Source organism: Dendrobates tinctorius, unplaced genomic scaffold (genome assembly GCF_039654945.1).
Source record: "Dendrobates tinctorius isolate UK_male_01 unplaced genomic scaffold, ASM3965494v1 ptg000181l, whole genome shotgun sequence".
Taxonomy (NCBI): Eukaryota; Metazoa; Chordata; class Amphibia; order Anura; family Dendrobatidae; genus Dendrobates; species Dendrobates tinctorius.
This window is the reverse complement of record NW_027361848.1, coordinates 4,728,447-4,752,866: the sequence shown is the minus strand read 5'-3', so window position 1 is coordinate 4,752,866 and position 24,420 is coordinate 4,728,447. Positions and strand designations below refer to the sequence as shown.

The 24,420-nt window shown below is 43.3% G+C and overlaps 1 long non-coding RNA gene across 1 annotated transcript in view; it reads right to left on the bottom strand.

Moving 5' to 3' along the window:
* Positions 1–22,747, bottom strand: part of LOC141054943 (uncharacterized) — a 49,562-nt gene extending 26,815 nt beyond the window's left edge. Inside the window, exon 1 of the long non-coding RNA XR_012221439.1 lies at positions 22,347–22,747. This is a non-coding gene — a long non-coding RNA (uncharacterized lncRNA). The remainder of the gene's footprint in view (positions 1–22,346) is intronic.
* Positions 22,748–24,420: the final 1,673 nt, after the last annotated feature.

Here is a 24,420-nt window from a genome sequence, read left to right as displayed (position 1 = left end):
GTTCCTGACAATATCTTTGGAGGCTATCTATTCCTTTTGGGGTCTGCTGCGGGGCAGTTTAGATTTCACCTTTCTTGCTTTCGGCTTAGTTAGCTCTCCGGCTGTGCCGAGGCATCTAGGGCATCGTAGGTACGCTCCACGGCTACTGCTAGTTGTGTGGATGGGATCAGGGGTCTGCAATCTGCTTAGTTACCAACCTCTCTGGTTTTCTGGTGGCTTAGCCTGTTCCTGCTATCCTCCTCGGTGACCCATTCATAACACCTTATATTCTATGGAGGGCTGCATTATACTCTGAGGGGGCTGCCATATATTCTATGGAGGGGCTGCATTATACTATATGAGGGGGGCTGCATTATATTCTATGGAGGGTTACATTATATTCTGTGGGGTGGCTGCATTATGCTCTAAGGGGTGGCTGCATTATACTATGAGGGGGGCTGCATTATATTCTATGAGGGTTACATTATATTGTATGGCGGGGCTGCATTATAAACTGGGGTGGCTGCATTATACTCTGTGGGGTGGCTGCATTATCATAGAATCATAGAATCATAGAATCGTAGAGTTGGAAGGGACCTCCTGGGCCATCTGGTCCAACCCCCTGCTCAAAGCAGGATTCGCTAAATCATCCCAGTCAGATGTCTGTCCAGCCTCTGTTTGAAGACTTCCACTGAAGGAGAACTCACCACTTCTCGTGGCAGCCTGTTCCACTCATTGATCACTCTAACTGTCAAAAAGTTTTTTCTAATATCTAATCTGTGTCTCCTCCCATTCAGTTTCATCCCATTGCTTCTAGTCTTTCCTTGTGCAAATGAGAATAAAGTTGATCCTTCTACAATGTGACAGCCCTTTAGATATTTGTAGACAGCTATTAAGTCTCCTCTCAGTCTTCTCTTTTGCAAACTAAACATTCCCAAATCCTGCAACCTTTCCTCATAAGACAGGGTTTGCAGACCGGTCACCATTTTGGTCGCTCTATTCTGAATTTGCTCCAGTTTGTTGATGTCTTTTTTAAAATGTGGTGCCCAAAACTGGACACAATATTCCAGATGAGGTCTGACCAAAGAGGAGTAGAGGGAAATAATGACTTCACGTGATCTAGACTGTATGCTTCTGTTAATACATCCTAGAATTGCATTTGCCTTTTTTGCTGCTGCATCACACTGTTGACTCATATTCAGTCTGTGATCTATTAGTATACCCAAGTCTTTTTCACATGTGCTGTCACTTAGCCCTATTCCTCCCATTCTATATATGCTTTTTTCATTTTTATTGCCCAGATGTAGTACTTTGCATTTCTCCCTGTTAAAAACCATTCTGTTAGTTGCTGCCCACTTCTCCAGTTTATTTAAATCTTTTTGAATCCTCTCTCTCTCTTCTCTAGTATTAGCTATCCCTCCTAGCTTTGTGTCATCAGCAAATTTAATCAGTTTACCCTCAATTCCTTCATCTAAATCGTTGATAAAGATGTTGAACAATACAGGGCCCAGGACAGAGCCCTGTGGTACCCCACTTGAGACATTCTTCCAACTGGATGTGCAGCCATTTACGACCACTCTTTGGGTCCGATCACTAAGCCAGTTATGAATCCACCTAACAGTTGCCTTGTCCATTCCATACTTAGTCATTTTTTCAATAAGGATTGTATGAGAGACTTTGTCAAATGCTTTGCTGAAGTCAAGATATACTATATCTACAGCATTTCCTTGATCCACCCAATCAGTGATACCGTCATAGAAAGAAATTAAGTTAGTCTGACATGACTTATTAGTTACAAACCCATGCTGACTCTGTTTAATCACTTCATTCTTATCCAGGTATTGACATACATGTTGTTTAATAATTTGTTCAAAGATCTTTCCTGGTATAGAAGTCAGACTCACCGGCCTATAGTTGCCTGGGTCCACCTTCTTCCCCTTTTTGAAGATAGGAACAACATTTGCTCTTCTCCAGTCTTCTGGCACTTCTCCTGTTCTCCAAGAATTTTCAAAGATTATGGAGAGGGGTTCAAAAATTTCTTCTGCTATCTCCTTCAGTACTCTGGGGTGTAATTCATCTGGACCTGGAGATTTGAATTCATTTAGGTTAGCTAAGTGTTTCCTCACTATCTTTCTGTTTATAGATATCCTGGATTCTTCTATTCCCTTAACAGGACAGTGAATAACAGTTGATGTTACATTTCCTTTCTGAGAGAAAACAGATGCAAAATAGGAATTTAAAAGTTCAGCCTTCTCAACATCCTGTCTTACCATTTCATCATTTTCATCCTGTAAAAATCCTATAGCATCTTTGACTTTTCTTTTACTTTTGACATATCCCCAAAATCCTTTATTATTGCTTTTGACATCTCTTTAGCTAATCTGATTTGTGCCCTGCAGGTTCTGCAGACAGCATTATATTCTTCTTTAGATATGCCTCCCTCTTTCCATTTTATAAACATTTTTTTCTTCCTTTTTAGCATGTGCTTAAGTTCTGTGTTCATCCATCCTGGTTTCCTTAAATGCTTCCTATTCTTCCCTCTTTTCGGAATTGTTAACAACTGTGCTTTGAGAATTTCATTATTCAAGATTTCCCATCCTTCCTGGACATTTTTGTCTTTAAGGATATCCAGCCATTGGATCCCTCCAATTCTCTTTCTAAATCCCGTATAATTATACTGTATGTGGGCTGCATTATACTGTATCAAGGACTATGGGGAATACATTATACTATTATACTATATGAAGAACTATGGGGTGCATTATACTATGGGAAGTGAATTGTACTACATGGATAACTGGCGGTCTATTATACTATATGGAGCACAATGAGGAGTGTATTATACTATATGGAGGACTGAGCAGTGTATTTTAATATATGGAGGGCTATGAGGAGTGTATTATACTATATGGAGGACTGAGGATGCTTGAGTCCAGATCTATCTTAAAAATGCAAATTTTTATTTGTAATAAACAGGCACATATAAGAGAAACACGACAATAATTGGTGAAGTAGGCAATAAGTTGATAGCCCGGAGCCTTAAGGCCCCGTTACACATAACTATGTCCCAGCGATCCCACCAACGATCCGACATGGATGGGATCGCTGAGACATCGTTAGGCTGATCGCTGGTGAGCTGTCACAGACAGCCCCTCCAGCGATCAGGACCAGCGAGCAAGCTGGTTTCCAATGTAAACATCGGGTATCCAAGAGCTGCGCGGCTCTTAGATACCCAATGTTTACATTAGAAACCAGCGTCCAGCGTCGCTGATCGCTGGTCTCTCGCTGCCACATGCAGCAATGCTCGTCGGCCAGCGGGAGACCAACGATCAAAAAATGGCCCGGGACGATCGAGCACGATCAGCGATACCCGGCAGGGGGGCCGGTCGCTGATCCCCGCCACACACAGGGATCTCGCTGGGGTCACAAAATCAGCGATCTCGCTAGCGAGATTGCTGTGTTTGACGGGGTCTTAAGAAACAAGCCAACAGCCAAATATATATCATATTACCACAAAGGACTGCTGCAGGGAAAACATTTGATGGTGCAGATAAGTGATGCCAGGGAATGCCTGCTGAGGGTGATCAATCCCATAACATATTGAACTAACTCCAAATGCTGTAAATGAGAGGTGCTGTGCTAGAGAGTGCAGCCCCGACTGACAAAAAAATGCAATTTATTACACAATTGTCTGTGTAACATTCTGTCAGCTAAGGCAATAATAAACCACCACAGGCCCAATGCCGTGAAAATGCTAATTATAAGGTGCTAAGTAATCAAAGCAGAGACACCGCTGGCTCCACATGTAACATACATATTGCACAAAGCCCATTAGCAATGCAAAAGGGGGGGTTATTTACATGTAAACATACCCATCATGTCCAGGTGTGGATAAGGCGCTGGCTTGTATATCCCAACGCACATTTCGCGGTGAAAATACTGCTTCCTCGAGGGGGGGCGTGGCTATTGTGACCTAACCCAATTTAAATATCCAGCTAGTGGTACATGATCAGCCAATCAAGGCAGCAGTCCTTTGTGGTAATATGAAATCTATTTGGCTGTTGGCTTGTTTCTTCTTAGGCCCCGGGCTATCTACTTATTGCCTACTTCACCAATTATTGTCGTGTTTCTCTCGTGCAGCGCGGCTCTTAGTTACCCGATGTTTATGTTGGATACCAGCTTGAATGCTGTTTACATTGGAAACCAGCTTGCTCGCTGGTCCTGATTGCTGGAGGGGCTGTCTAAAGGCCCTTTTACATTTAGCGATGCACCAGCGATCCAACCAGCGATCCGACCCGGTCAGGATCGCTGGTGCATCGCTAAATGATCGCTAGTGAGCTTTCATACAGAAAGATCTCACAGCGATGCAGCAGCGACGCAGCGCACGATACTTACCATTCACACACAGCGATCCTGCGTCCTCCCGCCCGCGTCCAGCGTCGCTCGTCGTCACAGCAGGAAGTCTCAGCAGGAAGCGCCCGACGAGAAATGGAGCCGGACATTCTCGCGCGATCAGCGATGGACAGCGGGGGAGCCGGTCGTTGGTAAGTATCACACATAGCGATATCGCTAGCAATATCGCTATAACGTCACAAAATCAGTGACGTTTTAGCGATATTGCTAGCGATATCGCTTAGTGTAAAACCCCCTTAACGATGTCCCAGTGATTCCATCCATGTCGGATCGTTGGTGGGATCGCTGGGACATTGTTATGTGTAACGGAGCCTTTAGGCTCCAGGCTATCAACTTATTGCCTACTTCACCAATTATTGTCGTGTTTCTTTTATATGTGCCTGTTTATTACAAGTAAAAATTTTGCTTTTTTTGAGATAGATCTGGACTCAAGCATCCTCTTGTATTTCTCAGTTCAGTGTGAGTCGTCTCTATCAATTGAGACTTTGAGGCATAATTCCTGTATTCACAATTATGGATTAATGATGTTTTTTGGAGTTTCTTTTTCATATTTTTCTTCTGTGTTATTCACAGCAACTCGCTCCAAGCCTCATATGGATTATAAGGCACGAGAACAGACGTGGTTTACCCAAATTGACGAGGTCTTTAATAACCAACCCGGAACCTCTGTGGCTGTTAGTGGTAGAGACCTTAAGGAGGCAGGCAGAAAAATTAGGTCCCTTTTAAACAGACGAACCAAAACTTGATGGGACCGTGCATTCTTTCAAAAATATATTGAAAAGGGCCTCATTCCACGTGGACTTAGGGTCCAAGTCTTCCCCTCTTTCCCCATTGAGGATTCTGATATCAAGCAAAAGTGGGAGAATTTGGCCAGCATATGTTCCAGAGGATCCATCAAGCTCCTTATCCAGCTGAGTGGAAGTACAATTGCCAATCTTGATAATGAAATTGAAGAATTGCAGAATTCCATCAAAAAAGACATGTCAAGTGACGAATTGGTGGTGTTCAATCGTGAACCGAATATTGATTTTACTAAGTGGGAGAAGGAGATTTGTGAGGTAAAAGCAAAAAAATTTTCCATAGATCTTGGTGATTACCAATCTGATACGGTATATAGATGGAATCATAGATCCAGACCATTCAGAAACCCCAATTGGGGAAGATCAGCCTCAATTACCTCCTATGCCTCCAGTGAGGGGTCGATTAGATCTAACTCAAAACCTTTGGAGACACATTTGGGTGTTAAGTGAGAGGCACAGATCAATAGAACTAAATCCTTTCCGTCTAAGAAAACTGATAAACCTAAGAGCCAAGCACTCCAGGTAATTAATTTATCCACTCGTGTGTTGACTCCTATACAGATTGATGTATTATCCAAGGGACTAACCTTTTCCCCTACCCATGCTTTTGATTTATTTACAGCCATAAAGGACTTACATTTGTTTGCCTGTAAATTGATCCTCAAAAAACTTCATAATCAGGACCAGCCCAGTTACATTCAGCTGGAGGAGGAGGCTCTATGCGCACTTGAGGAACTATTGAAGGAACAGGAAGCCACTTCCCCAGGTATGTTTCCCCAGTCCATACGTCCCAAATCAACTAGGTTCCCTCCCTTGTCCCTTTGTCCAGCAGTGGAAATCTTTACCAAATTGGTTATGGAGGATTTCCGGGAAGTTTCTACTAGACGAAACTTTGACAACTTAACGGCACAACGATTAGCAATTGCAGAGCTGGTTACGGTACATTGAAGATTTGCTTGTGGTGTGGCAGGAGTCTCAACAACTACATGAGTTCATGGAGAGTCTAAATCGTAATAGATTCAATATCAAGTTAACATATATGTTTAGTGATACCGAGGTGGATTTTTTGGATATCAAAATACAGGTGGATTCACAATTGAACTTGCAGACTGATGTGTACAGAAAACCCACCTCGGTTAATTCTCTCCTTCATGCCCAATCTTGCCACCCACGGACAACCATCAGGGCTATCCCAGTTGGGCAATTTTTACACATCAGACGTATTTGCTCATTAGAAACCAATTTTCAACATCAGGCAGGAGAACTTGGGGATCGCTTTCTTAGCCGGGGGTACAGTCATCACTGTGTGAAGAAGGGTCTAAATATAGCGAGGAGGACAAATCGATTAACCCTCTTACAGCCAACCCCCAGAAAGAGACAACAGCAGAATAGTGTCAGATTTATTTCTACCTTTAACCCCTTACCTACAATGGACGTAATATTCCGTCCATGTGACCCTGGACCTAATTACCATGGACGGAATATTACATCACAGCGATCAGCGGTGCCCACGTGGTGAGCGCCGCTGATCGCGGCCAGGTGTCAGGTGATTATCACAGCTGACACCAGGCACAATGTGTCAGGGGAGGTCACGGACCGTCCCCGACACGTTAACCCCTTGCACACCGCGATCAAACACGATCGCGGTGTACCGGGGGTTAAAGGGAAGCATCGGCAGGGAGGGGGCTCCCTCCGTGCTTCCCTGAGCCCCCCACGGCAGCGCAATGTGCAGCGCTGCTGTGGGGTACTTGTTTTCCTGCAGGTCCCCGGATCCAATATGGCGGCGGGGACCTCCGGGGGCCTGCAGGAAGCTGGCTTCCTCAGTGCCTGCAAAGCGCAGGCATGAGGAAGCCTTCTGGACTGCCTGTGACAGATCACTGATCTGTCACAGTGATCTGTGATGTGACAGATCAGCGATCTGTCACAGGACAGTTATGTCCCCCCTGGGACATTGTAATAAAGTAAAAAAAAAAAGTGTAAAAATAATTTTTTAAAAATCGCTAAATAAATTTAAAAAAAAAAAATATTCCCCAATAAATTCATTTTTTGGAAATAAAAAAAACAAAACAATAAAAGTACACATATTTGGTATCGCCGTGTCCGTAACGACCCGCCCTATAAAACTGTCCCAATAGTTAACCCCTTAAGCGAACCCCTTAAAAAAATAAAAATAAAAAACGAAGCAAAAAATAATGATTTATTATCATACCGCCGAACAAAAAGCGCAATAACGCGCGATCAAAAAGACGCATATAAATATCCATGGTACCGCTGAAAACGTCATCTTGTCCCGCAAAAAACGAGCTGCCACACAGCATCATCAGCAAAAAAATAAAAGTTATAGCTCGCAAAATAAAGTGATGCAAAAATAATTATTTTTTATATAAAATTGTTTTCATAGCAGAAAAGCGCCAAAACATAAAAAAGACCTAAATGAGGTATCGCTGTAACCGTACTAACCCGAAGAATAAAACCGCCTTATAAATTTTACCGCACCCGGAACAGCGTAAACGCACCACCCAAAAGAAATTCATGAAACGCTGGTTTATGTAAATTCTGCGTCCCAAAAAACGAAATAAAAAGCGATCAAAAAATGTCACGTGCCCGAAAATTGTACCAATAAAAACGTCAACTTGTCCCGCAAAAAATAAGACCTCACATGACTCGGTGGGTCAAAATATGGAAAAATTATAGCTCTCAATATGTGGTGATGCAAAAACTATTTTTACAATAAAAAGTGTCTTTTAGCGTGTGACAGCTGCCAAACATAAAAACCGCCGTAAATAGTAAATCAAACCCCCCGTTATCACCCCCTTAGTTAGGGAAAAATAATAAAATTAAAAGAAAATGTATTTATTTCCATTTTCCCATTAGGGTTAGAGCTAGGGTTAGGATTAGGGCTAGGATTAGGGTTAGGGGTGTGTTGGGGTTAAGGTTGGAGTTAGAATTAGGGGTTTCCACTGTTTGGGCACATCAGGTGCTCTCCATATGCAACATGGCGTCTGATCTCAATTCCGGCCAATTCTGCATTGAAAAAGTCAAATGGTGCTCCTTCCAAACTCTGCCATGCGCCCAAACAGTGTTTTACCCCCACATATGGGGTAACAGCCTACTCGGGACAAATTGCAAAACAACTTTTGGGGTCCAATTTCTCCTGTTACCCTTAGGAAAATAAAAAATTGGGGGCAAAAATATCATTTTTGTGGAAAAAAATGATTTTTTTATTTTCACGCCCGGGCGTTATAAACTTCTGTGAAGCACTTGGGGGTTCAAAGTGCTCACCACACATCTAGATAAGTTCCTTAGGGGATCTAGTTTCCAAAATGGGGTCACTTGTGGGTAGTTTCAATAGTTTAGGTACATCAGGGGCTCTCCAAACGTACACGACACCCGCAGACCATTCCATCAAAGTCTGCATTCCAAAACGTCACTACTTCCCTTCCGAGCCCCGACATGTGCCCATACAGTAGTTTTCTCCCACATATGGTGTGTCAGCGTACTCAGGACAAATTGGACAACAACTTTTGGGGTCCAATTTCTCCTGGTACCATTGGGAAAATAAAAAAGTTGGTGACTAAAAGATCATGTTTGTGGAAAAAATCCAATTTTTTTTATTTTCACGCCCAGGCATTATAAACTTCTGTGAAGCACTGGGGGGTTCAAAGTTCTCACCACACATCTAGATAAGTTCCTTTGGGGGTCTAGTTTCCAAAATGGTGTCATTTGTGGGGGGTTTCCACTGTTTTGGTACATCAGGGGTTTTCCAATCGCGACATGGTGTCCGATCTCAATTCCAGCCAAAAACGTCAAATGGCGCTCCTTCCCTTCCAAGCTCTGCCTTGCGCCCAAATAGTGGTTTTCCCCAACATGTGGGGTATCAGCATACTCAGGACAAATTGCACAATAGCTTTTAGGGTCCTGTTACCCTTGGTAAAATGAAAATTAGGGGTGAAAAGATCATTTTTGTGGAAAAAATATGATTTTTTAATTGTACCGCTGTACGTTATAAACTTCTGTGAAGCCCTTGTGGGTTCAAAGTTCTCACCACATATCTAGATAAGTTCCTTTGGGGGTCTAGTTTCCAAAATGGGGTCACTTGTGGGGGGTTTCCACTGTTTAGGCACATCAGGGGCTCTCCAAACGCGACATGGCGTCCGATCTGAATTCCAGCCACTTTTGCCTTGAAAAAGTCAAACGGCGCTCCTTCCCTTCTGAGCTCTGCCATGCGCCGAAACAGTGATTCCCCCCACATATCGGGTATCAGTGTACTCAAGACAAATTGCACAATAACTTTTGCAGTCCAATTTCTCCTGTTACCCTTGGTAAAATAAAAAAAAATTGAACCTGAAGTAATTTTTTTTTTTAAATATTCAAAAAATTCCTGTGACGCACCTAAAGGGTTAATAAACTTCTTGTATGTGGTTTTGAGCACCTTATGGGGTGCAGTTTTTAGAATGGTGTCACTTTTGGGTATTTTCTATCATATATATACCCCGCAAAGTGGCTTCAAATGTGATGTGGTCCGTAAAAATAAAATGGTGTTGCAAAAATGAGAAATTGCTGGTCAATTTTTAACCCTTATAACTTCCTAACAAAAAAAAAAATTTTGGTTCCAAAATTGTGCTGATGTAAAGTAAACATGTGGGAAATGTTAGTTATCAAGTTTTTTGTGTGCCATATCTCTGTGATTTAAGGGCATAAAAATTCAAATTTGGAATATTGCGAAATTTTAAAAATTTTCGCCAAATTTCCGTTTTTTTTCACAAATAAACGCAAGTTATTTGAATGAAATTTTACCACTAACATGAAGTACAATATGTCACGAGAAAACAGTGTCAGAATCACTGGGATCCATGGAAGCGTTTCAGAGTTATTACCTCATAAAGGGACAGTGGTCAGAATTGTAAAAATTGGCTGGGAGTTAACGTGCAAACCACCCTTGGTAGTGAAGGGGTTAATAGTGAATGGGATACGATGAGGGATATCCTCAATTGACACTGGAACATCTTGAGGACAAAGCCCTCATTTGCTAATGTGGTCTCTGAACGCCCTCTTATGACATATCGGAGGAGCCCCAATTTGGGGGATATGTTGGTATGCTCTCATTATGTTCCATCCACTAAAAACTTCTTTGATTCCCGTGGTCCTTCATTGTGGTGTTTCCCCTGTGGAGGCTGCGTGGCATGCAGAAATGTCCTACAGACATAATCTTTCCAATCGGTTGACAGCAAGAAAACTTTTTCCATATAAGGCTGGTTTCACATTAGCGCTTTTTAAGCGCACGCACGGCCGGGGGTAGCTCCGCCCCCGAGCCGGCTCTCTGCCCGGCGTGCCCGCCCCTTGCTTGTAGCGCCGCCTCCTAGCGGACAGCGGCGCCTGCGATCGGCGCACCCTATCTTTAGCATAGGGTGCGCAGATCGTGCGCAGGCCGTGCGCTAGTTGCGCTTTGACCTGCGCTGCGCACTTTTGACGGTGCGCCGTGCGCGCCAAAATCCGAAAAGTGATGATTTTATGTTCGGGGGAGTCAGTTATCAAGACCTCAGGAAGATGAGAAAAAGAAAGATTATGAAGAAGAGTGAACGGGACTGATGATTTACATAACCAAATGTTCATGTACATGGATTCTGTGTTCTTTCTAGACATCATAATATTGAGACTAATCTTACTTTGTGGTGCGGTTGATATACTCCCCTCCCCTTCTTCTAACATCATGGCATATTGTTTTAAAGATTTCTTATGAAGATATTGTCTTCTTTCTATGATGTGTATATTTATAAGAGGATGGGTGTATTAGCTTATTTGATGATTTTCTCATGCTTATTTACCTATTTATTTTGGCCTTGGAGGGACTTCCATGCTTTTGCGGCGATTTGCGCTTTTGCTGGGAGATTATATTCTCTGTGCGCTCATGATATACTGTGACTGTGTTTAGAGGGCGGGTACTGTTGTTACCTGGGAGACGGTCTAGCGCCGGCCGCCCCCACATGACATCAGCTCACTGCAGCCTCCTCCTCAGTGGTTCTGTCGTTGCCTGGGTGACGGTCTGGCGCCGGCCGCCCCCAGGTGACATCAGCGCACTTCAGTTTAGTCTCAGATGAGCGTCTTCATTCATCTACAGAGCAGATGCGCGATATCCTCTTCCTTGATTGGCTCACCGTGATCATGTGGCCACCACTAGCCGGATATTTAAATTGGGTTAGGTCACAACTATAGCCGCGCCCCCGAGGAAGCGGTATTTTCACCGCGAAACGAGCATTGGGGTAAACAAGCCAGTACCTTATCCACACCAGGACATGATGGGTATGTTTACATGTAAATAACCCCCCCCACTTTTTCATTGCTAATGGGCTTTGTGCAATATGTATGTTACATGTGGAGCCAGCAGTGTCTCTGCTTTGATTACTTAGCACCTTATAATTAGCATTTCACAGCATTGGGCCTGTGCTGGTTTATTATTGCCTCAGCTGACAGACTCTTAAGGCCCCGTTACACATAACGATGTCTCAGCGATTCCACCCACAATCCAACATGGATGGGATCGCTGGGACATCGTTAGACAGCCCCTCCAGCGATCAGGACCAGCGAGCAAGCTGGTTTCCAATGTAAACAGCGGATATCTAAGAGCAGCGCGGCTCTTGGATACCTACTGTTTACCCTAGATACCAGCATGCACTGGTATCTAGGGTAAACAGCGGTTATCCAAGAGCCGCGTGGCTCTTAGTTACCCGATGTTTACGTTGGAAACCAGCGTCGCTGATCGCTGGTCTCTCGCTTCCACACGCGATGTGTGCTGGCCAGCGGGAGACCAACGATCAAAAAATGGCCCAGGACGTTCGTGCACAATCAGCGATACCCAGCAGGGGGGCCAGCCACTGATTCCCCGTCTCACACAGCGATATCTCTGATGCGTCACAAAATCAGCGATCTCGCTAGCGATCTCTGTGTGTGACGGGGCCCTTACTCACAGACAATTGTGTAATAGATTTTGTCAGTCGGGGCTGCACTCTCCACCACAGCACCTCTCATTTACAGCATTTGGATTTAGTGCAATATGTTATAGGATTGATCACCCTCAGCAGGCATTCCCTGCCATCACTTATATGCACCATCAAATGTTTTCCCTACAGCAGTCCTTTGTGGTAATATGATATCTATGTGGCTGTTGGCTTGTTTCTTCTTAGGGCCCATCGCACATAGCGAGATCACTAGCGAGATCGCTGATTTTGTGACGCATCAGCGATCTCTCCAGCAATATCGCTGTGTGTGACGGGGATCAGCGACCGCCCCCCCTGCAGGGTATCACTGATCGTGCACGATCGTCCTGGGCCATTTTTTGATTGTTGGTCTCCCGCTGGCCAGCGCACATCGCTGCATGTGGCAGCGAGAGACCAGCGATTAGCGACGCTGGTTTCCATTGTAAACATCGGGTAACTAAGAGCTGCGCGGCTCTTAAATACCCACTGTTTACATTGGAAACCAGCTTGCTCGGGGCCTTTAGGCTCCTGGCTATCAACTTATTGCCTACTTCACCAATTATTGTCGTGTTTCTCTTATATGTGCCTGTTTATTACAAATAAAAATTTGCATTTTTAAGATAGATCTGGACTCAAGCATTCTTTTGTTTTTCTCAGTTTAGTGTGAGTCGTCTCTATCGATTGAGACTTTGAGGCATAATTCCTGTATTCACAATTATGAATTAATGATGTTGGAGTTTCTTTTTTATATATGGAGGAGTGTATTATACTATATGGAGGACTATGGGGCACATTATACTATATGGAGGACTATGGGGCACATTATATTATATGGAGGACTATGGGGTGTTAACTGTAGATGTGCTGCTGATAACATGATACTGTATGGTGATCTGCTAGTGATCCATTAGTGATTGTTCTGTCCCCATCATTCTTTCTCAGATGGTGGAAAGAGGCCGGGAAGCAAGTGTTGAACGACTTCAATATTGTCGATCACACTCATTTAGCGGACTGAACTCAGATTTCTAAGGGGCCTCACAAACGGGCCGCAAAAATTCGTCAGAGCACCGTATGCCGTATGGCCATGAGGGCCATATTTACGGCCGTGAAAAAATATCGAGCCTGCTCAAAATTTTTCACGGCTTACAGACACGGCCCCCATTGAAATCAATGGGGCCGCAGAAAGAACGGAAGCTTGCCCAGTGCGTTGATTTTGCAGTACACCGTGATGACCGTATTTGCAGAACGTCATATTTTTACTAGGACACTCCCATGTACTTCCTGTTTATCACTTCAAAGGCCTGCAGAGTTCCATTATTGACAATTTCCTGCTTTTTTTTTCAGTTTTATTTACAATTCCCTTTTATCCCCCTACTTTTCAAAACCTATTCCAAACCATAAAAACGGCAATCCGAGAAGATTTTTGCAGCGCGTTTTTGCAGCAGACCGTGAAAATTACGGCAAAAAAGCCCGCAAAAAACACGGCAAGTGTAAAAGAAGCCTTATGCTATTTCTATATCAGGTTTAAAAGTAGTACTTTTCAATACCTTGGGTTTCAGAGCAGTCAGAGAGCAAGCGAGAAATAGCGAAGAGTAATGATGGGCAGTTCATTTTTCCAAGGGACCAAATAAGACATTGGGACAGTTGTGAGGGCCAAATCAATCGGCTGATCATAATTCTGCTTAACCCCTTAACGTCCAATGACTAACATTCCGTCATTGGACGCATCCCCTCTGTTTGGTGCAGGCTCTGGTTATGAGCACGCACCTTTTCTGGGACATGACAGCTGACATGTGCCCGGAACAGCTGCGGGTAAAATCGCGATTCACCCACGGCTGTTAACATGTTAAATGACACTGTCAAACTCTGACAGCGGCATTTAACATGCACGCTTAGGAAGCACCTCGTTACCTCCTCCCATCGTCGCCCGTGACACGTGACCGCAGGTCGCCGACGGGTTGACATGACAACCCAGGGTCAGAAGAAGACCCCTGTGGTTGTCATTGTTTGATCGCTATGAGCGCCGTCTGGTGGTCAGCGCTCATAGCAAGTGAGCATTTCTGCTACATAGAGCAGGGCTGCAGCCCTGCTATATGTAGCAGAGACGTTTGGACAATTTCAGCTTCAAGAAGACTATTGAAGCAAGTAAAAAGTAAAAAAAAAATGTTTTTAAAAAATATAAAAGTTAATATCACCCCCTTTCAAAATAAAATAAAAAAAATCAAGTATACACATATTTGGCATCGCCATGTTCAGAATCACCCGATCAGTGTATAAAAAGAATTAATCCAATCGGTAAATGGCGTAGCGAAAAAAAAAATCGAAACGCCAGTATTACTTTTTTTGGTCGCTGCAACATTGCAACAAAATGCAATAACGGGTGATCAAAAGATCGTATACACACCAAAATGGTATCAATAAAAAGGTCAGATCGGGGGGGGGGGGGTGGCGATGTAGTGGAGCCAGAGAGCCGCGCTGAGACAGAGCTCCCCGCATCCTGACATTTATCCTGACTCCCTTCTACCTTAACTGGCATTTACCCGCACATAGCATACTCCACTGGACCCCGGGAGTCATCCAGTGCCCGTGAGACGTGATTTGCGGCTCCTGTGAGTGGGACGCTGAGGAGACACCGGCGGGAATGCGGGGCTTGAGGAAGGCGGTGGCCATCTTTTGCTGTGCGCTCCGACAGGAAGGAGGCACAGGGCTGAAGATCTCAGTCTCGGGGGGACTGCTGGAGCATCGCGACTAATTCACTGGAGGTACAGGAAGGGGAAACGCGGTGTGAGCTCTGGAAAATGAGTCCTGAGCTCCCTCACTGACACTTTAGCTGCCCCTGGTGCTTGTGCCCCCCCCCGCCATCTTAAGGATCTATGATCTTTTACCGCTGCCCCTGCAGGGGCTGTGACACAACAACCTAGCCTGACTCACAGGACTTGTATGATACTTTTAACCTGCTGCAGCACTTAATATTTACTTTCATTAAGCTATCTATAGCCATCTATATTCCTGCAAACTACGGAGTCGAGCAAATATATATATACCCTTTTGCAACAGTGCTTCTGCTCCTGGAAGAGGGGACTCTATCATTATATGGTCGTTAAACTTTCCATACTTCATCATTATTAACTATGAATCGCTCAAGGGGGTCAGAAGTGACAGACAAGCTAAAAGAAATCACAAGGATTGATCCATCCAATAGTGCACGACATCTTAGGAATAATTCTAAGACTGGGGATCAACGTAAAACCGTACCTCTGATAGTGAGGAGGGTGGTGAGAGGGGAGATCTAACTCTTAGACAGGCATCCGAGCAGTTAATGCAGGGCATTTCCCTGACTAGAACATCTCTGACCGGGAAAATCGAAGAGGTGAGGCGTCTCCGGCGGAACATGCAGGCCATGAGGGGGCGCTTTACAGAGGTGGAATCAAGGGTGTCCCACCTGGAGGATAACCTTCCACCTATGGAGTTTTAAGCTAACAAAAGTGTCTGGCTCTATAAATGCCTGGAAACAGAAGGAGGGTGATCTAGAAGATAGACTGCACCGAAACAACATCCGAATCATTGGGTTGCCGGAGCGCTCTGAAGGCCAGCACCCTGAGCAATTCCTTGAAAGCTGTCTTAAAGACACTCTAGGAGATGAATTTTCCACTACATTTTCTGTGGAGAGGGCTCATAGGGTCCCTGCAAAACCACTTCCTCCGGGCGGTCTACCTAGACCCTTTCTGGCGAGGCTCCTTACTTGCAAGGACAGAGATGCTATACTGTGCATGGCATGGCAAAAAAGTCCCATCAAATTTAACAATGCCAAGATTTTGATATGCCATGATTTTTCTGTGGAACTCCAGAAGCAGAGAGCACAATTCACAGAGATCAAGAAACGGCTTAGAGAAAAGAATGTTCTATACTCCATGATTTATCCAGCCCGACTCCAATTTGTATATGAAGGTTTTTCTGTATTTTTTACAGATCTGGCAGAGGCACCTGAGTGGCTACAGTCCCACATGGGATCCCATGAAAAGAAGTCCTGATATGTGTGCGGTCACTTGGAATTTTCCTACTAGATTTAAGAATGGAGCTCTTTCCACTAGCATCCAAATCGACAACAATACCGGATGCTGTTTTCAGTGAGGGTATCCCCTTGTTTAACTCAGGATAGGAGCATAGGACTTTGCTCCTTTATTTTTTAACTCTTCTTTGTTTTTTCTTTTTTTGTATTAAATCGGTTTGATGTTATGTAGATGTAACTGCCAAGAATCACTACATGATGCCTATAAATTCTGCCAATGTGGGAATGTATATCATATCTAGATGGGTGATATGGGTTCTGATATTATATGTACAGTTGTGGCCAAAAGTAGTCACACCCATGCAATTCTGTCAGATAATACTCAGTTTCTTCCTGAAAATGATTGCAAACACAATTTCTTTGGTATTATCTTCATTTAATTTGTCTTAAATGAAAAAACACAAAAGAGAATGAAGCAAAAAGCAAAACATTGATCATTTCACACAAAACTCCAAAAATGGGCCAGAAAAAAAGTATTGGCACCCTCAGCCTAATACTTGGTTGCACAACCTTTAGCCAAAATAACTGCGACCAACCGCTTCCGGTAACCATCAATGAGTTTCTTACAATGCTCTGCTGGAATTTTAGACCATTCTTCTTTGGCAAACTGCTCCAGGTTCCTGATATTTGAAGGGTGCCTTCTCCAAACTGCCATTTTTAGATCTCTCCACAGTTGTTCTATGGGATTCAGGTCTGGACTGATTGCTGGCCACCTTAGAAGTCTCCAGTGCTTTCTCTCAAACCATTTCCTAGTGCTTTTTGAAGTGTGTTTTGGGTCATTGTCTTGCTGGAAGACCCATAACCTCTGAGGGAGACCCAGCTTTCTCACACTGGGCCCTACATTATGCTGCAAAATTTGTTGGTAGTCTTCAGACTTCATAATGCCATGCACACCGTCAAGCAGTCCAGTGCCAGAGGCAGCAAAGCAACCCCAAAACATCAGGGAACCTCCGCCATGTTTGACTGTAGGGACCGTGTTCTTTTCTTTGAATGCCTCTTTTTCTCCTGTAAACTCTATGGTGATGACTTTGCCCAAAAAGCTCTACTTTTGCCTCATCTGACCAGAGAACATACTTTCAAAACGTTTTTGGCTTTTTCAGGTAAGTTTTGGCAAACTCCAGCCTGGCTTTTTTATGTCTCGGGGTAAGAAGTGGGGTCTTCCTGGGTCTCCTACCATACAGTCCCTTTTCATTCAGACGCCGACGGATAGTACGGGTTGACACTGTTGTACCCTCAGACTGCAGGGCAGCTTGAACTTGTTTGGATGTTAGTCGAGGTTCTTTATCCAACATCCGCACAATTTTGCGTTGAAATCTCTTGTCAATTTTTCTTTTCCGTTCACATCTAGGGAGGTTAGCCACAGTGCTATGGGCTTTAAACTTCTTGATGACACTGCGCACGGTAGACACAGGAACATTCAGGTCTTTGGAGATGGACTTGTAGCTTTGAGATTGCTCATGCTTCCTCACAATTTGGTTTCTCAAGTCCTCAGACAGTTCTTTGGTCTTCTTTCTTTTCTCCATGCTCAATGTGGTACACACAAGGACACAGGACAGAGGTTGAGTCAACTTTAATCAATGTCAACTGGCTGCAAGTGTGATTTAGTTATTGCCAACACCTGTTAGGTGCCACAGGTAAGTTACAGGTGCTGTTAATTACACAAATTAGAGAACCATCACATGATTTTTCGAACAGTGCCATTACTTTTGTCCACCCTCTTTTTTATGTTTGGTGTGGAATTATATCAAATTTGGCTTTAGGACAATTCTTTTTGCATTTTTTCATTTAAGGCAAATTAAATGAAGATAATAATACGAAAGAATTTGTGTTTGCAATCATTTTCAGGAAGAAACTGAGTATTATCTGACAGAATTGCAGGGGTGTCAATACTTTTGGCCACAACTGTATGACCTGGAATGTGAGGGGTCTTAAGTCCCCTCGTAAAAGCGTCAAGGTATTTTCCCAAATTAGACGATACTATCCTCATATTGTAGCCCTAGTTGAGACACACTTAACCAGAGATTCCGCTCGGTATATACAAAAGTCATGGGTACAATGGTTCGCTCATGTATTCCATACTAGTTATTCAAGGGGAGTTTCACTCCTGATTCACAGAGACGTCAGATAGGTCAGAGGCTCGAAGGGACCCTGAAGGTCGTTTCATATCTGTATACGCATTGATAAATTCTAGAGGTTATGTGATACTTTGTATTTATAATCCTCCCCCAGCTAATGTGTCCCTTCTTCAAAAGGCATTGAGTTTTGCTTTAAATTTCCCAGATGCACACGTTATATGTATGGGAGACTTTAACCTGGTTATGGACAATGGCCTTGATAGAATTAGATTGGATGGGGGGATTTCCGGGGGGACCCCCTCTTTGTCTTCATCCCAATTAGCACTGTTCATGGAAGATAGTGGTTGGCTTGATCTGTGGAGGATGCGTCACCCCACGACACAGGAATACACTTGTCACTCATCTACTAAACGCACATTATCTTGCATAGATTACATATTTGTCTCCAGCAGTCTGGCGATGTGGGTGGGTGACAAAGAACATGCGCCCTTTTTGTGCTGCGCCGAGTGCACAAAAATGCAACATAGTGCGTTTGGCGCACGTTGGCGCAGCGCAAAAAGGCGCATGCGCCGGCAAAAACATACCAGCTCACGGCCAGCGTACCTAACGCTAAATATAGGGTATGCTGATCACATGCAGCGTCATGCGCCCATAGGAGGAGCTGACCGGAGGAGGCGCAGCCGGGGGTGGAGCTTAGTGGCGTCCCTGCGCTGCGCCTCCTAACGCAAGTCTGTAAATAGCCTTAGCATTGGTCAGTTAAACCACACTATATTCTGGAAATTAAATCCATTCTGGCTAAAGCTAATGGACTTTAATGATAGAACTGTGGATCAAATAAATAGTTTTGTCTTATCCCATCCTGAACCCAAAAATATTAACCTATTTTGGGATGCCCTTAAGGCGTACTTGAGAGGATGCCTATCATCTACAATCTCCCATATTAAAAGGTTGACCTTGCGGGAGGATGATGAAATGGAGTGACGACTAAGGGACTCAGAAGCAGCTTATATATCTAATCAAACTATCGAGAATAGATTGCATGATTGACTTCCCGTAGGTTATATTCCCAATACATGGATAACAAATCTAAACGCAAACTATTTTTTACCAGTCAGTCTTACTTTGAATTGTGAAACCAAGCAAGTAAATTTTTGGCCTTCTTGGTACACCAACATAACACATCTAACACGATACTTCAAATTCGAAACCCAGATAATTCAATAGCAACCTCAACTGAGGATATACTACAGTGTTTCTCTGACTATTATAATGCATTGTATACTTCTGGGGGTGGTCTTGGTATCCTGGAATGTCTGGACTATTAGATAAAAAATTACCCACCTTGGACTCTATTCAGCAAGCCCTTTTGGACGTTGACTTCACTATAGAAGAAATAGAAAGTGCTATAATGGACATGGCCTCTGGGAAGGCTCCTGGACTGGATGGGTTCCCTATTGAACTATACTGGAAGTATAAAGCTGTATTAACGCCACTTCTTTTAGAGGTGTTTCAGGGGATTTTGAGGGGGGTGTATGCGTGGTTCCTTTTATGAAGCAAACATTATTGTACTTAAAAAAGGGAAGGACCCCCTTGAATGTGGGTCGTACTGCCCCCTATCTCTGATGAATGTAGATTATAAAATTTTCACTACGGTTCTGGCCACTAGACTGAACTCGGTTATATTGGATCTCATACACCCTGACCAAACTGGTTTCATGCCTGGCAAAAGCACTTCCATTAATATTAGGCTGGTCAGTAGAGTTCTTTTGTGTCGGATAATTCTTGGGCTTTGGCGTCGTTAGACGCTGCCAAGGCCTTTGACTTCCTTGAATGGCCTTTCCTACTTGCGTGTTTGCAGAAATATGATTTTGGTGATAGATTTCAAAAATGGATTAGCACAATATACGCAAATCCTAAGGCTCGTATAATTATAAATAACTATATCGGAACCATTCTCTCTGTCTAGGGGGACGCGACAGGGGTGCCTCCTCTTCCTGGCCCTCTTTGCCCTCGCGATTGAGACCTTGGCAATACGCTTAAGAGTGGTTATTAATGGTGCATTCTCAGATTAGGCCAGGGTTACTAGTGGGGTACCACAGGGTTCTGTATTGGGCCCCCTACTATTTAATATATTTATTAATGATCTAGTGGATGGCTTACACAGTAAAATATCAGTATTTGCAGATGATACAAAACTATGTAAGGTAGTTAACACAAAGGAGGACAGTTTGCAACTACAGACAGATTTGAGTAAATTGGAGAATTGGGCTGAAAAATGGCAAATGAGGTTTAACACAGATAAGTGTAAGATTATGCACATGGGAAGGAGAAACAGATGCTATAATTACTTACTAAATGGGAAACTGCTGGGGAAATCAGACATGGAAAAAGACTTAGGCATCTTAGTCAATAAGAAGCTAAATTGGAGTGCCCAGTGTCAGGCAGTTGCCACCATAGCAAATAGGGTCATGGGATGCAATAGAAGAGGTCTGGGGACACGAGATGAAAACATAATTCTCCCTCTGTACAAATCACTCGTCAGACCACACTTGGAATATTGTGTGCAATTTTGGACGCCAGTGCTCAAGAAAGACATTATTGAACTTGAAAGGGTTCAAAGGCGGGCTACTAAAATGATAAATGGAGTTGGTTCACTACAATACCCAGAAAGGTTATCAAAATTAGGTCTATTTACTCTAGAAAAGAGAAGACTTAGGGGAGCTTAATATATATATGTACAAGTATATCAGAGGGCAATACAGAGATCTCTCCAATGAACTGTTTGTACCAAGGACTGTGACAAGAACAAGGGGGCATTCTCTTCGTTTGGAGAAAAGACAATTTCTGCACCAGCATAGAAGATGGTTCTTCATGGTAAGAGCAGTGAGGCTCTTGAATTCTCTTCCTGAGGAAGTGGTGATGGCCAACTCACTGAATGAATTTAAGAAAGGAATGGATGCTTTTCTTGTGAGTAACAGTATAGACGGTTACGAATAACAGAATATTATAGGTAGATGGTTGACCCAGCTTAGGGGAAGGAATTTTTTTCCCTATGGAGAAAATTGACTTCTACTCTGTGGGTTTTTTGCCTTCCCCAGGATCAACAATGCAGAACAGCTGCACTAAAAATAGGCTGAACTAGATGGACATAAGGTCTTCCTTCAGCCTTCAAAACTATGTTACTATGTAAGGTCCTCTTTGAATATCAGGGCATACATATAGCAGATCGCCTAGATACTAATCAGCCTTTATGCTAATGACATGGTGATATTAATGGATAAAACAGAGGAGACGCTGCCATATGTAATTGATACTATTGATAAATTCAGTAAATACTCGGGTCTATATATTAACTGCGAGAAATCTGCCCTATTGAACCTCTCTCACAGCTCAGGAGCCCATCTTAGTACTCTGTCTTCATTGCCTATAGTGTCACATTTTAAATACTTAGGAATTAATATCCCCAAAAATAGTGAACTTGACTTACAACTTAATATTCTTCCACTATTGGATCTAGCTTAAATTTGCATCTTGGAGTAAACTCCCGCTATCTGTCGCTGGTTGTATAAATCTAATTAAGATGATTTTGCTCCTTGTGTGTACCACATTGAGCATGGAGAAAAGAAAGAAGACCAAAGAACTGTCTGAGGACTTGAGAAACCAAATTGTGAGGAAGCATGAGCAATCTCAAGGCTACAAGTCCATTTCCAAAGACCTGAATGTTCCTGTGTCTACCGTGCGCAGTGTCATCAAGAAGTTTAAAGCCCATGGCAATGTGGCTAACCTCCCTAGATGGGGACGAAAAAGAAAAATTGACAAGAGATTTCAACGCAAGATTGTGCGGATGTTGGATAAGGAACCTCGACTAACATCCAAACAAGTTCAAGCTGCCCTGCAGTCCGAGGGTACAACAGTGTCAACCCGTACTATCCGTCGGTGTCTGAATGAAAAGGGACTGTATGGCAGGAGACCCAGGAAGACCAAACTTCTTACCCCGAGACATAAAAAAGCCAGGCTGGAGTTTGCCAAAACTTACCTGAAAAAGCCTAAAACGTTTTAGAAGAATGTTCTCTGGTCAGATGAGACAAAAGTAGAGCTTTTTGGGCAAAGGCATCAACCTAGAGTTTACAGGAAAAAAAAAAAGAGGCATTCAAAGAAAAGAACACGGTCCCTACAGTCAAACATGGCGGCGGTTCCCTGATGTTTTAGGGTTGCGTTGCTGCCTCTGGCACTGGACTGCTTGACCGTGTGCTTGGCATTATGAAGTCAGAAGACTACCAACAAATTTTGCAGCATAATGTAGGGCCCAGTGTGAGAAAGCTGGGTCTCCCTCAGAGGTCATGGGTCTTCCAGCAGGACAATGACCCAAAACACACTTCAAAAAGCACTAGAAAATGGTTTGAGAGAAAGCACTGGAGACTTCTTAGGTGGCCAGCAATGAGCCCATAGAACACCTGTGGAGAGATCTAAAAAATGGCAGTTTGGAGAAGGCACCCTTCAAATATCAGGAACCTGGAGCAGTTTGCCAAAGAAGAATGGTCTAAAATTCCAGCAGAGCATTGTAAGAAACTCATTGATGGTTACCGGAAGCGGTTGGTCGCAGTTATTTTGGCTAAAGGTTGTGCAACCAAGTATTAGGCTGAGGGTGCCAATACTTTTTTCTGGCCCATTTTTGGAGTTTTGTGTGAAATGATCAATGTTTTTCTCTTTTGTGTTTTTCATTTAAGACAAATTAAATGAAGATAATAATACCAAAGAATTTGTGTTTGCAATCATTTTCAGGAAGAAACTGAGTATTATCTGACAAAATTGCAGGGGTGTCAATACTTTTGGCCACAACTGTATCTATCTATGGTAGATGAAGTAAACCAAATGTCCCTGTAATAATAATAATCTTTAATTTTATATAGCGCTAATATATTCTGCAGTGCTTTACAGTTTTTGCACACGTTATCATTGCTGTGTCCGATGGGGATCACAATCTACAGGGTGGGCCATTTACAAAGATGCAATCCAATATGGCCAACTTCAAAATGGCCACCATGGTCACCACCCATCTTGAAAAGTTTCCCCCTCCCATATACTAATGTGCCACAAAGGGTAAGTTGATATCACCAACCATTCCCATTTTATCTAGGTGTATCCATATACATTGCCCACCCTGCACTATTATGGGGCTGTATTATACTATGGGCTGCACTATGCTCATATGGGGCTGCATTATGCTCCTATGGGGGTGCATGACACTATTTTACACCAAAAGAGAGGTTTTACACACACTCATAAATTAAAAAATAGTAATCTTTATTGGGAAATTTGCTAAAATAATGTAATATATGAGACAATTGCCACAGATACAAAAAAGGTGGTTATGTCCAGGACAATAAACCTCACACAAATTTGATTGTTTTATACTGTTATGCACATACAAAAAAATCAGCACGATTAGTCATAGACAAATAGCAGGTTAAGGCTATGTGCACATGTTGCGGATTCTGCTGCGGATCCACAGCGCTTCTGGCCCTGCGGGTCCGCAGCAGAGTCTGCTGCATTGTACTCTATGTAAAATGGAAACCGCAGTGCACATGCTGTGGAATTTTCCACGCGGTTTTGCTGCGGTTTCAAATCCGCAGAAAGAAATGACATGTCACTTCTTTTCTGCGGATTCCGCTGCAGTTTACCATCTCCTCCATTGTAGAGGTGATAAACCGCAGGGGAAAACCGCAGGCTAATCCGCAGGTAAACCGCAGGTCTTTTGACCTGAAATTTACCTGCGGATTTTTACAAAATCCACAGGGACAAATCCGCAGCACCAAAAAATACGTGTGCACATAGCCTAACAGCATGCCAAGTAGTAACCAACAAGAAAGGGTCCTTGTGCAAGAAGAGAACACATCCAAACACATGAATCACTCTCTCCTGTAAGGCAAAGTTGCATCTATATATGGAGTGCATAAGGATGTGTGTCTAGTTGCAAAGCAGAATAATATAGTCAAACCCATATAAGGGTGATGTATATAGTTATATGAGCCATAGCATAACACAAGGGAAAACATATAGTGAACATAGGTATACACATGGTATAGTTACCTGAGGTTATGACCCGGGGA